The sequence below is a fragment of the Centruroides vittatus genome, unplaced genomic scaffold (assembly GCF_030686945.1).
Source record: "Centruroides vittatus isolate TY-2023 unplaced genomic scaffold, ASM3068694v2 contig_1401, whole genome shotgun sequence".
Taxonomy (NCBI): domain Eukaryota; kingdom Metazoa; phylum Arthropoda; class Arachnida; order Scorpiones; family Buthidae; genus Centruroides; species Centruroides vittatus.
In genome coordinates this window covers 156550-174176 of record NW_027120880.1, presented here as the reverse complement: position 1 = coordinate 174176, position 17627 = coordinate 156550, and positions in this window count along the sequence as shown.

Sequence of the window (17627 nt, the reverse complement as noted above, 5' to 3'; positions counted from 1 at the left end):
ACACCCACATTCTGTGGAGATATTTATTATGGTAATAACTAGATCAAAGTGTGATACCGGCTCGGACGTCGCCCGGGTTAACAAGGTCCGCGTTCGTGGGTTAGGCAGAGGCTCACGTTCGAAAAATAGGCCACAGTCTCCCTTGGTTACCGGTGGCGAAAGCAGCACCGGCCCAAGCATGGCTACTGCAATGCCCTCAACAGATGTGAGGAACAAACCCAACCTTGGTGTTTCTGTGGCAATGCATCCACAGACCACAAAGGCTGGAAAACCACGCCAACGGATGAAATGGACAGTAGAAATGAACGAGTTTATCATCCGTACTTACTACACCATCACAAAACTCGAAACAAACATGACAGCATACAGACAACAACTACACCATAGATTCACACAACAGTATCCTCACCTCACTGTCACCGAACAAAGGGTTGTTGATCAAAAAAGAACAATTATACACAACAACCTTATTCCACAAACAACACTTGAACTTATCAAACAACAGGTTGCTGATCAAATACATCAACAGACAGAAACATCTAACATTAATGAAGATCATGTAACCTGTCAGGATAATCCAGCAACAAGCATTGATAATAACACACATACAACAATTACCACTAATGATACTACAGACACTTCCTCATCCATCACTGATAACATAGACATGGATTTAGTTAATACACTCTCACATATATTTCAGGAAACACTCACTAAATATACAGGCACAGATCCCACACAACGACCACGAATACCAAAAATCAACACGTCAAAGGAAGTAGGAAAAACACTAAATTATGTAAACACTCACTTACTACCACACTACATTCATTCAATTTCTACACTCGCAGACATTCATACATTAGTTTATGCCGGGGCAGTCACAGTAGTGACACACCATGGACTGAAAGTACAATCACAGACAAATACACAGAAAACACAATTCTATGACAAGCCTGCCTGGCAGAGAAGAATAGAAACACAAATAAATGACATTAGACAGCAATTAGGCAGGCTAACACAATACACTAAAAACAACATAACACCCAAATTAAGGAAACAGCTCAAAAACATTTTCAAGAAAATAAAAACACACACAAAACATGAACATCACAACACACGCATTGCAGAATACATTGATACACTAAAACAAAAACTTGCTGCCAAAGCACGTAGACTCAAACGATACAAAACATGTACACTACGAAAACAACAAAATAAATTATTTACAAACAATGAAAAACTCTTTTACAGACAAATTAATAACAAAGCAAACACTGATACACAGCACAGTGGCACACCAACAGAAGAAGAACTCACAACATATTGGTCTTCTCTTTGGTCCAGTGCTGTCACGCACAATGCCGATGCAGGCTGGATCGAGGAGGAGAACAGAAACTTGCACAACATACCAACTATGCCCTGTGTTGAAATAAACATACATGATTTCCAATACACTGTTAACAGAACACACAACTGGAAGACACCTGGTGTAGACAACATTCACAATTTCTGGTACAAAAAGTTTACATCACTGCACCAGGAACTAGCTAAACATCTAACACACATCATCATCAATCCACAAGACATGCCAAATTTTCTTACTCAGGGCATCACCTACATGAAACCTAAAAACAACAATACCACAGACCCCACACAATACAGACCAATTACATGTCTTCCAACACTCTACAAATTATTGACATCCTGTATCGCAAACAAAATATACAAACATATTGAAGAACACGACATTCTAACAGAACAACAAAAAGGTTGCCGTAGAAATCACAAGGGATGCAAAGAACAGTTACTCATAGATTCAGTCATTCTACGGCAAGCACACAGAACAACACAGAAACATACACATGGCATATATAGACTACAGAAAAGCATTCGACAGTGTTCCACACAGTTGGCTGCTACATATTCTACACATGTACAAAATACATCCATCACTCATTGCATTCTTTCAAAACACTATGCAGCACTGGAGAACAACACTACATCTCAGGGCCCATAACACTTCCATACAAACAAACCAAATTTTTATTAGGCGAGGAATTTTTCAAGGAGATTCCTTGAGTCCTCTCTGGTTCTGCCTAGCCCTGAATCCATTATCCAACATGTTAAACAACACGCAATATGGTTACAATATCAGACACGAAAAAACAACACAGTATACACTGTCACATCTCATGTACATGGATGACATAAAACTTTATGCATCCACACAAAAACAACTTCATAAACTCCTACAAATCACACATTCATACACCAAGGACATACAAATGAAATTTGGCCTAGATAAATGCAAAACACTTCACATAGAAAAAGGAATCCTGAAGAAAGAAGATTTTGCACTTGGAAATGGAGACATTATTGAATCCATGGAAGAGGGTGAGCTCTACAAGTATTTAGGATTCCAACAGGCCAAACTAACAGAACATGCACAAATAAAGCAAAGACTGATTAAAGAATACCAAAGTAGGTTAAATGCTATTCTCAGAACACAGTTAAATGCAAAACACACAGTTAAAGCAATAAACACATATGTCATCCCAGTACTCACATATTCTTTTGGAGTTATACATTGGACTCACACAGATCTCGAGCAACTCCAAAGGAAAACAAGAACTACACTTACTAAGCATAAACAACATCATCCTAAATCTGCCACAGAAAGATTAACCCTTCCACGTAAAGATGGCGGACGTGGCCTGATTGACATAGTTAACCTTCACTACAAACAAATACAGTCACTGCGAGAGTTTTTCTACAAAAAACAAGAAACATCACAATTACATAAAGCAGTAACTCTAGCAGACTCGAATAACACACCATTAAACTTACACTCGCATCATATGGACACAATGCAACATATAAAAAGCATAGACACCATTAAGCAATCGTGGGCTCGAAAGGCACTCCATGGCAGGCATCCTTATGATCTGGCCCAGGATTTTGTTGACAAAACTGCGTCAAACAGCTGGTTAGCTCGGGGATGCCTCTTTGGGGAGACGGAAGGATTCATGATTGCCATACAGGATCAGGTCATAAATACTAAAAACTACAGAAAACACATACTCAAAGATGCAACACTCACAAATGACACATGCAGAAAATGTCACATCATGCCAGAAACTATACAACACATCACCTCTGGTTGCAAGCTCTTGGCACAGACAGATTATTTACACAGACATAACCAAGTAGCAAATATAATACACCAAGAGCTTGCAAAGAAACACAAATTAGTAGACATCCACGAACCATACTACAAATACATTCCACAGACAGTATTGGAAAACAACACGCACAAAATGTACTACGACAGAGCCATAATCACAGATAAAACAATTTACCACAACAGACCAGACATCACACTCATTGACAAACACAATAAAATCACATACATTATAGACATATCCATTCCAAACACTCACAATATACAAAACGCATGCACTGAAAAAATTAGCAAGTACACAGAACTCGCCCAGGAAATAAGGCATCTGTGGAGGATGGATAGGGTGCTTATTGTACCTGTTGTTCTCTCCTCTACAGGTGTCATACCACACACACTACACAAAAGCCTAGGCACATTAGAATTGAATAGAAACACATATATCACTCTACAGAAGGCCACTATATTGAATACATGTCATATTGTGAGAAAATTCCTGAATACAGACACACACACTGATACACTTTTTTAATTTCTGTTTTGGTTACTATGCCTTGACTTTGGTCCGGCATAGTACACAGCCACCGGTGTTAACCGAGTATATCTAACTTAATTCAACATAATAATAATAACTCTCCCGTGGTCACCACCTGGTCGTGGTGGGAGAGCCCAGTAATTTTACTGATCCATAGGGCAATGCAGGCTGGAGCATAAGCTCCTGGTAGGGACACCCATGCCAGTAAGGTCTATGGGGAGAAATGAAGCTAAGAGTGACCACGCCCACATTCTGTGGAGATATTCATCATGGTAATAACTAGATCAAAGTGTGATACCGGCTCGGACGTCGCCCGGGTTAACAAGGTCCGCGTTCGTGGGTTAGGCAGAGGCTCACGTTCGAAAAATAGGTCACAGTCTCCCTTGGTTACCGGTGGCGAAAGCAGCACCGGCCCAAGCATGGCTACTGCAATGCCCTCAACAGATGTGAGGAACCAACCCAGCCTTGGTGTTTCTGTGGCAATGCATCCACAGACCACAAAGGCTGGAAAACCACGCCAACGGATGAAATGGACAGTAGAAATGAACGAGTTTATCATCCGTACTTACTACACCATCACAAAACTCGAAACAAACATGACAGCATACAGACAACAACTACACCATAGATTCACACAACAGTATCCTCATCTCACTGTCATCGAACAAAGGGTTGTTGATCAAAAAAGAACAATTATACACAACAACCTTATTCCACAAACAACACTTGAACTTATCAAACAACAGGTTGCTGATCAAATACATCAACAGACAGAAACATCTAACATTAATGAAGATCATGTAACCTGTCAGGATAATCCAGCAACAAGCATTGATAATAACACACATACAACAATTACCACTAATGATACTACAGACACTTCCTCATCCATCACTGATAACATAGACTTGGATTTAGTTAATACGCTCTCACTTATATTTCAGGAAACACTCACTAAATATACAGGTACAGATCCCACACAACGACCACGAATACCAAAAATCAACACGTCAAAGGAAGTAGGAAAAACACTAAATTATGTAAACACTCACTTACTACCACACTACATTCATTCAATTTCTACACTCGCAGACATTCATACATTAGTTTATGCTGGGGCAGTCACAGTAGTGACACACCATGGACTGAAAGTACAATCACAGACAAATACACAGAAAACACAATTCTATCACAAGCCTGCCTGGCAGAAAAGAATAGAAACACAAATAAATGACATTAGACAGCAATTAGGCAGGCTAACACAATACACTAAAAACAACATAACACCCAAATTAAGGAAACAGCTCAAAAACATTTTCAAGAAAATAAAAACACACACAAAACATGAACATCACAACACACGCATTACAGAATACATTGATACACTAAAACAAAAACTTGCTGCCAAAGCACGTAGACTCAAACGATACAAAACATGTACACTACGAAAACAACAAAATAAATTATTTACAAACAATGAACAACTCTTTTACAGACAAATCAATAACAAAGCAAACACTGATACACAGCACATTGGCACACCAACAGAAGAAGAACTTACAACATATTGGTCTTCTCTTTGGTCCAGTGCTGTCACGCACAATGCTGATGCAGGCTGGATCGAGGAGGAGAACAGAAACTTGCACAACATACCAACTATGCCCTGTGTTGAAATAAACATACATGATTTCCAATACACTGTTAACAGAACACACAACTGGAAGACACCTGGTGTAGACAACATTCACAATTTCTGGTACAAAAAGTTTACATCACTGCACCAGGAACTAGCTAAACATCTAACACACATCATCATCAATCCACAAGACATGCCAAATTTTCTTACTCAGGGCATCACCTACATGAAACCTAAAAACAACAATACCACAGACCCCACACAATACAGACCAATTACATGTCTTCCAACACTCTACAAATTATTGACATCCTGTATTGCAAACAAAATATACAAACATGTTGAAGAACACGACATTCTAACAGAACAACAAAAAGGTTGTCGTAGAAACCACAGGGGATGCAAAGAACAGTTACTCATAGATTCAGTCATTCTACGGCAAGCACACAGACAACACAGAAACATACACATGGCATATATAGACTACAGAAAAGCATTCGACAGTGTTCCACACAGTTGGCTGCTACATATCCTACACATGTACAAAATACATCCATCACTCATTGCATTCTTTCAAAACACTATGCAGCACTGGAGAACAACACTACATCTCAGGGTTAGTAACACTTCCATACAAACAAACCAAATTTTTATTAGGCGAGGAATTTTTCAAGGAGATTCCTTGAGTCCTCTCTGGTTCTGCTTAGCCCTGAACCCATTATCCAACATGTTAAACAACACGCAATATGGTTACAATATTAGACACAAAAAAACAACACAGTTTACACTGTCACATCTCATGTACATGGATGACATAAAACTTTATGCATCCACACAAAAACAACTTCATCAACTCCTACAAATCACACATTCATACACCAAGGACATACAAATGGAATTTGGCCTAGATAAATGCAAAACAGTTCACATAGAAAAAGGAATCCTGAAGAAAGAAGATTTTGCACTTGGAAATGGAGACATTATTGAATCCATGGAAGAGGGCGAGTTCTACAAGTATTTAGGATTCCAACAGGCCAAACTAACAGAACATACACAAATAAAGCAAAGATTAATTAAAGAATACCAAAGTAGGTTAAATGCTATTCTCAGAACACAATTAAATGCAAAACACACAGTCAAAGCAATAAACACATATGTCATCCCAGTACTCACATATTCTTTTGGAGTTATACATTGGACTCACACAGATCTTGAGCAACTCCAAAGGAAAACAAGAACAACACTTACTAAGCATAAACAACATCATCCTAAATCCGCCACAGAAAGATTAACCCTTCCACGTAAAGATGGCGGACGTGGCCTGATTGACATAGTTAACCTTCACTACAAACAAATACAGTCACTGCGAGAGTTTTTCTACAAAAAACAAGAAACATCACAATTACATAAAGCAGTAACTCTAGCAGACTCGAATAACACACCATTAAACTTACACTCACATCATATGGACACAACACAACATATAAAAAGCATAGACACCATTAAGCAATCGTGGGCTCGAAAGGCACTCCATGGCAGGCATCCTTACGATCTGGCCCAGGATTTTGTTGACAAAACTGCGTCAAACAGCTGGTTAGCTCGGGGATGCCTCTTTGGGGAGACGGAAGGATTCATGATTGCCATACAGGATCAGGTCATAAATACTAAAAACTACAGAAAACACATACTCAAAGATGCAACACTCACAAATGACACATGCAGAAAATGTCACATCATGCCAGAAACTATACAACACATCACCTCTGGTTGCAAGCTCTTGGCACAGACAGATTATTTACACAGACATAACCAAGTAGCAAATATAATACACCAAGAGCTTGCAAAGAAACACAAATTAGCAGACATCCACGAACCATACTACAAATACATTCCACAGACAGTATTGGAAAACGACACGCACAAAATGTACTACGACAGAGCCATAATCACAGATAAAACAATTTACCAGAACAGACCAGACATCACACTCATTGACAAACACAATAAAATCACATACATTATAGACATATCCATTCCAAACACTCACAATATACAAAACGCATGCACTGAAAAAATTAGCAAGTACACAGAACTTGCCCAGGAAATAAGGCATCTGTGGAGGATGGATAGGGTGCTTATTGTACCTGTTGTTCTCTCCTCTACAGGTGTCATACCACACACACTACACAAAAGCCTGGGCACATTAGAATTGAATAGAAACACATACATCACACTACAGAAGGCCACTATATTGAATACATGTCATATTGTGAGAAAATTCCTGAATACAGACACACACACTGATACACTTCTTTAATTTCTGTTTTGGTTACTATGCCTTGACTTTGGTCCGGCATAGTACACAGCCACCGGTGTTAACCGAGTATATCTCACTTAACCCAACATAATAATAATAATAGCCAATTGGTAACATTATCTCTCATAATAATCAACGGATTTCACAATATGTTACTGACACAAATATAATTCACAAAACAATATAAATTTTGTAAATTACATTTGTAATTATTTAGAAGACATTTATCAGAATTTATTCTGAATTTTAAAGTAATTCGATGATTATTATAAATATAAAAATCTTTAGTAAATGTAGTTTATTTAAAGGGTTTAAGAAGTAATGGACCGAATACAATTTGACCATAAGGAACCGATTAGAGATTTCACGCTGTTTAAGTAATAAGGGCTTAAGGAACAATTAAAAGTGGGCAAGTCTATTTCCTGAGATCAGTGTAGGGTTCAGTTTGGATTTGTCATTCTTTTTGTTCAGACGCTTGCTTGTTACTCCCGGTAAGTACGTGTGTTTTTCAGTGGCGTGCCGTCATTGGAAGGGATGGAAGCGCCGCTTCCACCTTCCAATGACCTTTCCTTGTAGATCTTATTAAAAATTTCTATACTACATGTGAAAAAAACGATAAGATTGCTATTGTATATTCGAATATCAGTAGCGGAATGAAAGCGCTTACGAGACAGCTTCCACGGAGAGAATAACTGAATGGTGTAAAGCAGCCAGAGGGCATTTGCGCATGCGCTTTACAGAGCACCAACCTCAGCCGGTTTAGCTGGTGGAAGCTACACACGTGTAAGGGTGCGTCCTACGTGGCAGCGTCCAGCGACCGCGGGCGTGAACGCGCTTCCAAGCGGAGCGGACAAACCGGTTAAAGCAAATGTGCGCGTCCGGAGTAGCCGCGTTTAGCGTGTAGCGACCACCAGATGACGCTTCTACACGCGCGTCCAGGAAGCAGCTACCAAGCAAGTTTGATCGCCGCTTCCACTGCTAGCGCTTCCAAAGAAGAAAATATCTGATTTTGTAGATGAATGGAAACAGAATGACAACTAAATTGTGTATATATGTTGTATGTACTTTAATTAATAATCTTTTACGTAATTTAATAATTTCCGATTTGGTAAATGTAACGTTTTAAAAATAAAACTTTTTTTAAACTTATTATTCTGTAAAGATTCTTTATATTTGTTGTGTGTTTAGTTAGTGATAACAATTACCTATCAAATTTACCGTTTTAATGCTCGTCATACTTTCCGTAGCAAGCATTCGACGAAGTTGTCTCGCCGCCATTTTGTAAATAACACGCGTCCACTCTGGACAGAAGTCGCTCGCGAGTTGGACGCGCGTACAAAGATTCTTTCCGCCCGCGGTCGCTGGACGCTGCCACGTAGGACGTAGCCTTACGCTTCCAACGATTCCATTCCTTAGCCACTGGGTAGGGAGCTCTCTGACTAAGTGAATTGTTTAAGATTTAAAAAGTAAAGAGTATTCAATGTTATTTTTATGTACGTTTTTTTTTTGCAAAGTTATATTTAATTATAATTTTTTTTCATTATACTGTAATTATATTGACAGATTTTCAGACAAAATCTTTAGAATTTTTATCACTTTTAGATGTTAATAATTTTAATATTATGAAAAACAATTTTTCCAAGCGTGTTTTAATTCTTTAAATTAAGTAAATTTTATGGGAAATTTTTTGATTTATCTAAATCACTTAGTAAATCGCAATATTTATATTCGTGTCCGGACTATATTGACAAGCAACTCTTAAACATAAAACATATTATAATAAGTGTCGATCCGAACAAAGACGTTATAAAAGAATTATATGATTTAATATCATTAATATTTACGGTACCATCTACCAATGGGTCTGCTGAGCGCAGTTTTTCGACCATGATGCAAATTTATACATTGGCCAGGAACACTCGGTCGGAGGAAAAATTGTCGTCGCTAGCGTTGCTTTCGATAGAAAAAGAGCTTTTAAAAACGTTGATGGAGTCGACGACCAGCGACTTTTATGATAAAGTAATTAACGACTTTGCGGAAAAATCGCCAAATAGAGTTAGTTTATAAAAAATTTAAAAAAAATGTTTTTCTATCATTGTTTGTATCATATCAATTTGTATTATGTATGTATTATTTGTATTTTAGAACTAAAATACATAAATTGTTTATTTTTGTCATTTCCAGTATTTGTTTAAAATTTTATGGAAATGTGAGGTTCCGGACAGGTTCGAACCGTCACGAAAGACGCGAAAAAACGGTTAATTAGAGAAAAATTTATTATTTTAAAAAAACATAGGTAAAAGTCGTTTGTAGTCGGACACCCATTGTTTATATCAAATTGCCAGGCAGAAACCATAAATCGCGGAAGGAAGTCGGCCCTATGATCGGTGGAAGATGGAATTCATCTTCGATTTTGACTTTTCTCCCGCTCCATGTAAGTCTCGTTACGTTTAGTAACCAGGGACAAACCACTCGGAAAGCGTGATTGAGGGAGAATGACAAATCAAATGAACGAAAGAAAGAACGGAGATTGATATAATCTCCGACAATCGAAGACACCTGGCACTCGGTTAACGTTCCGAATAATCAAAACGCCGTGTGTCAACGCGCAAAAAAAAGGAAAAAAAAAAACAGTTTCTCGTCTATTGTGCCAACCTGTAACCCGTGCCACTTCGGACTTACAATTAGACCGCGTCCCAGACGCCAACAGAGGAAGTCTCCCCGTGCCCTACAGACTTGTCAACGCCACTGTCACGTGGCCACCTTCGATCGATCATCGAAGAACCACATCAACGCCCAGGATGTCCGAACGGTTGATTGTCCTAAAGCAAACTATTTTGTACATAATATATGTTTATTTTATGTTTTTTTTTGTCAGGTTCTTTTTTGTCGGTTTTTGTCAGATACGTCTTTTCCGCCACCACGCAGGTACGAATGAACCCTACGCCATCACTGACGCGCAATTAACTAATTGCCCCTGGAGGTCGGCTTCTTACAGAAACACAGCTTCCCTATCATCAAATGTCACGGCACGCCACTGAATGTATTGCTGGACTAGCTATTTAGATGCTGCTAACGAGTTTTTAGCATGAAGGACTATCACTTCAACATTTACATGAAACTTCGTTAAGGTAAACTACGACTCAAAGCCGCCAAAAGGATTTTATTTTTAGGGACAAAGCATGATTCATATAACCAACCAATATCAACTAAAAACATACTTTTAAACGGATTTGTTTCTACTTATGGTATATTTACGAGAGTGAATGCCGGACTAATAAGAAAGTCAAGGGAAAATTGCAACACCTAAAAACGTGGTGACTACAAGCTACTGCGTGGAACTTTGCATAGTAGAACTAGAACAAATCACCTTTTCGCTCGAACTGTAGTTCAATGTAACTACAATTAAAATAAAATTTACTGTTGAAAAAATACATTTTTCTTCATAAAACCTCCAGGAAACAAAATATGATCTAATGATTACTGGCAAATATAATCCATGCCAATCATGGATTAGGCCTAGCCGAATCAGTGATGGGCATGGAAAAGTGGTTATTGCCCACAGAACGAAGACTGAAAAAATTCCACAGAAAACAATACCAAATTCAGAGGCAAATAAATGGTAACGTTAAATCGAAGATTTGCTGTTTATGGATTTGGTTATTATTTGACAGTTTTGATTTTGAAGATAAAATTAATCTTGCTAATTTCTTGGGCAATGTTTCTTGTCAGAATTTTGATGAGAAACTGTGTTTAGATTCATTCTACAACTATTCAGATCTGTTTCACTTGTCAACACGAATTGAGACAGTAGAAATGAATTTAATTAATTATATCAAATTAAAAACACATGAAAATTATATATATACTAGAAATTCTCCTGTCAAACACGACAGAATATTGTTTATGAGAAAGTAGGGATTGAAGGATCGAGAAGAGTTTCAAGTCGAGCTGGACGTTGTGATGCTGTTTCTGCCGTCCTTGACAATGCCATTCTTACTCGATGTTGCTCAAGTCGGACTTCACGTCTTCGGTGTTGTTCTTATGCTTGTAGATCTAGAATTTACCTGACCAATTTTACTCTGCCGCTTTCTTTTACGCATTCGCTATTTTTGTCGAAAAAAAAGTCTTTTTAATTCCACGTTGATAAAAACAAAGATGAATTGTACGTACACTGTACGTTAACTAGATAAGCGATAACACTATCTAAATAATGGGCTCGTTAGATTGTTACTTCCGATAATAGCACATCACGTGGTCACTATGGAAAGATTTTTAAAAAAATTTGTTTTAGAAGTGACCCGATGATGCTATTATTTTTAAATTTTAAATTTGGTTTATCTTAAATCTTCCTTATTTTTGAAAATATCTAAAAATGCAACTTAAGAGAAATTTCCTCGTCAAACATGAACGTAACATGGTTGCCGACGTCACTGCAACGTAAGTGCGATCACCGATCCGAAATTAATGAAACGTTTATTCTATAGCTAATATTTCCACAAAATAAGTAGCCTATACTTTCTGTCAGAACATCAAACAAATATATCCAAATTTTCATTTGGATTCGACAAAAATTTCAGGCATTATAAGGATTTCATACACACACAGAAACGACGGCTTCTACATTAGTAATATCGATACAAACTGTTAGCACAAAATTTCACACTATAATACATTACAGAAATGTGAAAGTCTTCAAACTATTTTGTTTTTATTGCAAATGCTAACTTAAACGTAATAGAAGATTAATACTGTATTTAAGATATCAATACAATATACAACATAATGAAGAACTAAGATATAATAGAGGACCGGCGTGGATAAAATCATCGAACAATTAGTAATTAGTTGGTCGTGGGTTCGCGCCTCGTCAACGTGATGAAAACCTGGAGAGCTCCACATTTGTAACACGTAAATAGGGGCCAGTTCCCTATAGAAAGTTCTCTCTGGAAGCATCCCCATAGACAGATTGCATGTGTGTTGCATTGCCATGTATAAGCAAAGATATAATAACGCAAATTATTTGTTTCGTTTAATTATGTGTTTTAATATATCTATATTACATAAATAAGAATATTTTAATATTATGTTACATTGTTTATATATTGTATCAAATATTTTGATTAAAAGTTTTAAATATATTTTTAAAACTGTACAGTATTATTATTATTAATTATACTGTATAAATAAATATGTTCTCTATTGATAATAGCAATTTATTGTCTTATTTGCCTTTTAACAAGAAAATAAACGATTTAAATCTATAAAAGAATGTATATACAGGGTGTCACATAAATTTGAGAGAAATTCCCACATTCCCATCGACCGACTACAAACTCCTGCAACAAGAGGTTCCCTTCGGAAGAAGCTAGTCCCTAATCCACCAGGAAGTAACAGGGCATTCAATTTTCATGTAAAGGACATGCAGAAGAGATGCTAGTTTACATAATTCAGTATAGCTCTGTATTGAGAATATGGTAATTTGAAAAACGGAAGAATTATTTGCTTGAGTTAAAAAGCAAGCAAAAGAAAATTTTTTTAATGCTTTCATAGTAAATTTTTATTGTATTATAAATAAATAAATGAATAGATATTTTTTGTTTTATATCATTTAATCTCTAATCACTCTGCTTCTCTCTGCATAATTCTCATTTACTTAATGAATATGTTTACGTTAAAACAAAACTACAACTCAGATAACTATACTGTAATGGGAAAATCTCCAATGTTACACGTTGCGCCATCTGGCGGTTTCTAGGCAAACGATAAAAAGAATGCGGGCAGGATTTAATGCATTAGGTTATTAGAGTTCCCTCGCCTTTCCTTTTACCGTGTTTCATACTGGTATTCTAGATTAGTACCGACTGAATGGTAACTCCCGCAAGAGGCAAAGCCAATTTTTGTCGCTCCTACTTACAGTTAGAGATCGTTGGCAATAGAGACCATTTCCAGCGTTGGCACTCTTGCATGAGCTATTTATAAACCTCTTTAATGTACAATTATTTTAATCGGCCTGTAATTTTAATTTATATTGATATTTTTCCTCCTTTTGAACATTTTGACCGATTATTTTGCTGCTCCTCTCACTTTGCCGCTTGAGGAAGCCGATTCATCGCCTCATTCCCGGCCCTGTTCTGGACAAGTCTAGCATAAGGGACGTCCTGACATATAATGTCTTGGTGACAGCCTACCACTGTGGGGAACCCGGGATCGAGTCCGGACCAGTGGCGTAGCGAACATAACTGGCGCCCGGGGCACGACATTTTATTGGCGCCCTCTCCCCCTCCAGAAACACATATAGTTTGTCTTGGAGACCATTTGGGCGCCGCTCTGCGAGTGGCGCCCGGTGCATGATACACCCCTTGCACCCCCCTCGCTACGCCATTGGTCCGGACAGGTCGAAAAATCCCAGGAATTTAATTCCCACAGGGCGGAAAGAGTAAAAAATAATAATATAAATAAAAAAAATGTCTCGGTAGTATCTCCTTCACGAGAACAAAAAACAGTAAATTACGTGACTTCCCAGGCACCCTGTATACAAAATTATAAAATGCACAATATTTGCTAGATCATTCGTAAATATTTCTGCTTACTTTCATACTTACAGGTTTAATCACAATCATATAAATCTTCTAGGATCTATATTTTTTCCGTAAATACTAAGATCTTCAATACTAAATGGTGAGTGCATTGCGAAATTTCCTTTTACTTTAAGTGTGAAAAAAATATTCTTGCGGCATAAAATCTATCAAGAATGTAAACGATGACATCGAAGCTGAAAACCATTTATAAACATTAGAATGAATCATTAGATTGAACTTGAATCAAACTCACCCACTCTGGTTGATATAACAGGATCGTCCTAAAAGGTTCCATTAAATCGAAAGTTAAAAGCATACAATGACCAGAAAGTCACTTAATCGTACTAAAACTAATATGACAATGGTTTCAACCATTCATGAAATCTTAAAAATGTACACGTTTAATATTGGAAGTTTTATATACTGGAGAAAAATACAGTATATAATTTTATAATATTATGCCGAGTTCTAAAATAATTAAAGGCACAGTTTGTGGCTTTGTGGCTTTAAAATAATTAAAGGCACAAAACCACAAAATTATATATACAAGTACTTCTCACTTTACGACCTATCTGCTTAACGACCACTCGCACTTACGACCAATCGAGTTGCGACCTGCAATTCGGGGAATCCCCTTTCTCAGCTTGAGTGTGGATCAGTGGTGAATGGTGACATGTGCACTAAGCATACTATAATAGTCTTTTTATGAATAAATTTGAAGTTTGTTGCATAATTTGTATAATTTTACAACGATCCTATATTCCCGGTGCAAGCTCCTCGCTTAACGACGTAGTCGTCGGAACGGAACTCGGTCGTAAAGTGAGGAGTACCTGTATATCCATTTGAACAGCAAATAGTAATTTCAGGAGGTTCAATTGCATCTATTGTCTGCACTTGAACATCGACAATGAAAAATATTGAAAGTAAACAATAAGGTATTTCATCATTTGGTAACATTTGAATTCTGACAATTATTCGGTATGTAGGTCTAGTTCTTTATTTCGTATTTTCCAGTTTTTTTCTTCTTTCCTGGAAACTGATAAGCGGCCATATTTAGTGGTGATAATTATCTTGTCCGAATTATTGTCAATTGGTGTTCTTAAATAGCAATTATTTATCAAATAATAATATAAAAATGTACAACTATGCATTAAAACACTACATCTACTTACTCCTATTGATAAACAGGACAAACTCATAACGAAAGCGAAAATTATTTTTATGAAAAAAGAATTGTTCGATCTGAATTTATTTTATAAAATTATTTGCTATTTCTCGCGTAATCTCCTAGCTAAATCGATAACAAATGAATATTGTTTAAGGTTATTAAAAAAAACCACTTTCACAAAAAAGATTTTATAACTATTATCGTAATTTTCTTTTATTAAATGGTGATAGTTTATTTCATTATATTTTGTTTAATAAAATATAATGTTATCATTGGTCAAAGTACATCCAGTTGTGAAATTTCCTGCTCTTTCCATTGCCGGGGTCAAAAATATGTGTTCCCATTGTAAAAAACAGACTTGACCCTCAAATGACCTCGAAGGTCAAGGTCAAGGTCACCAATTGATTGGCCCTTCGAAATCCTACAACTTTTGTTTATACCCTTTTCCCAAAATAATAAGATCCAATTAAGTTATTTCATTGTCTCAAGATGAAAAAAAAAACCTGTATAAAAGCATGGTAGGTTCAGCAAGGTAGGTTCATAAAGAGGCCACCCAGGTAGTGAAGGAGGATGCTCAAAATATTCGAGACAAACCATCCACAAAAAATAGCTGGGGTTGACTTCCCGAATTCCATCTCGTATCCGCACAATCGTAGTCTGACGCTAACAGCTTCAATCAGAGGTCAATATAACAATATCGTGCGGTTTGTGAGTGATACCAAATTAATATCTCTTACAAATCATATGAAGTCATTATCTCAAATTACATCTAATACTAAATTATTAAAAACAATAATTAAAAAATTGCAAAATTGGAAATCTAAATTTTAAATATAATCAGTTGGCATACGTTATACATTCATTTTGCCCTTAGTTACTACGTTACTTTAGTTACTATGTTTAAAATTTAAAGAACTTACCAATTCTTTAAATTTTAAAGATTACACACGCCAGTGAATATATTACAAAATGCATTTCGCACTCTTTTCGAGTTCTTAGTTGGTGTTTGAAAAAATAATAAAACAAAATATACATAAACATTTCACTAAGAAAAGATAAAATAACCAGGAAAACGTCACAATTAAATAAAGCGATGTTTTCTAATATATATTGTACAATTAGATTATATTCCTCCCCCCTCTTTTTTTCATCTATAATCGATCTAGCCGTGAACAACACTACACATAATTAGCAATGATTATGGCAATAAAATGGTATTAAGAAGTAAAGGTCAATAGATTGATATTTTGAGACTTCTGAAAAATTGAAGAAGTTGTTACGCGAAAATATTTAATCAGTTTTCATACACGTTTACAATTAAAAACAACCATTATTACACATTACGTATTTATATTTCGTTTCGGTGTCGACCTAACCCAAGTAACATTAGTAGCAGTTAAATTCTATAGCACAAACCTTGATAATTGTTTATTATTTATGATTATTATTGATCATGTAAAACCGCAATATAAATATTAAATTAATGTACAATAACGGTTGTTGCTACAGTTACTGATTCTAAATGTGTATAATAACTGATTAAATGCTTTGGTATAAAGTTTTCATCAATCCTCTAGAAATCTCGAAGTGAGTATTTATCAATTCATTAATTGTGACGCCTTCTTGATTATTTCAAGCTTTCTTAGTGAAATTTTAATTTATATTTTGTTTTATTATTTTTATCAAACACCAACTAAAGATGGACTCGAAAAGAGTGAGAAATGCAATTTGAATGTTCTAGTATATACTTAAGATTAAATCATTTTAAGATTTTATTCTATTCTAATTCTAAAATTTATATATAAAATAAAGTACATTTATTTGTAAATTATCATATTTACGTCGTGGTAAACCCTAAAATTTAAAAAATCGATTAATTTAACTTAGTAACTAAGGACAAAATCAATGAATAATATATGTTAATTGACTATATTTAAAGTTCAAATTTCATATTTTGCAATATTTTGATCATTGCTGTTAAGAATAATTTAATATTAGATATAATTTGGGATAATTATTTTGTATGATTTGTAAGAGATATCAAATCGATATCTCTTACAAATCTTACGATATTGTTAACCGCTTCACTCGTCAATATAAAGCGTCAGACAACCAATCTGGATGATCAAAGGTGGAAATCGGGAGATCAATCCCAGCTATTTTTTGTGGGTAGTGTGTCTCGAATATATTGGGCGTCATCCTCACTACT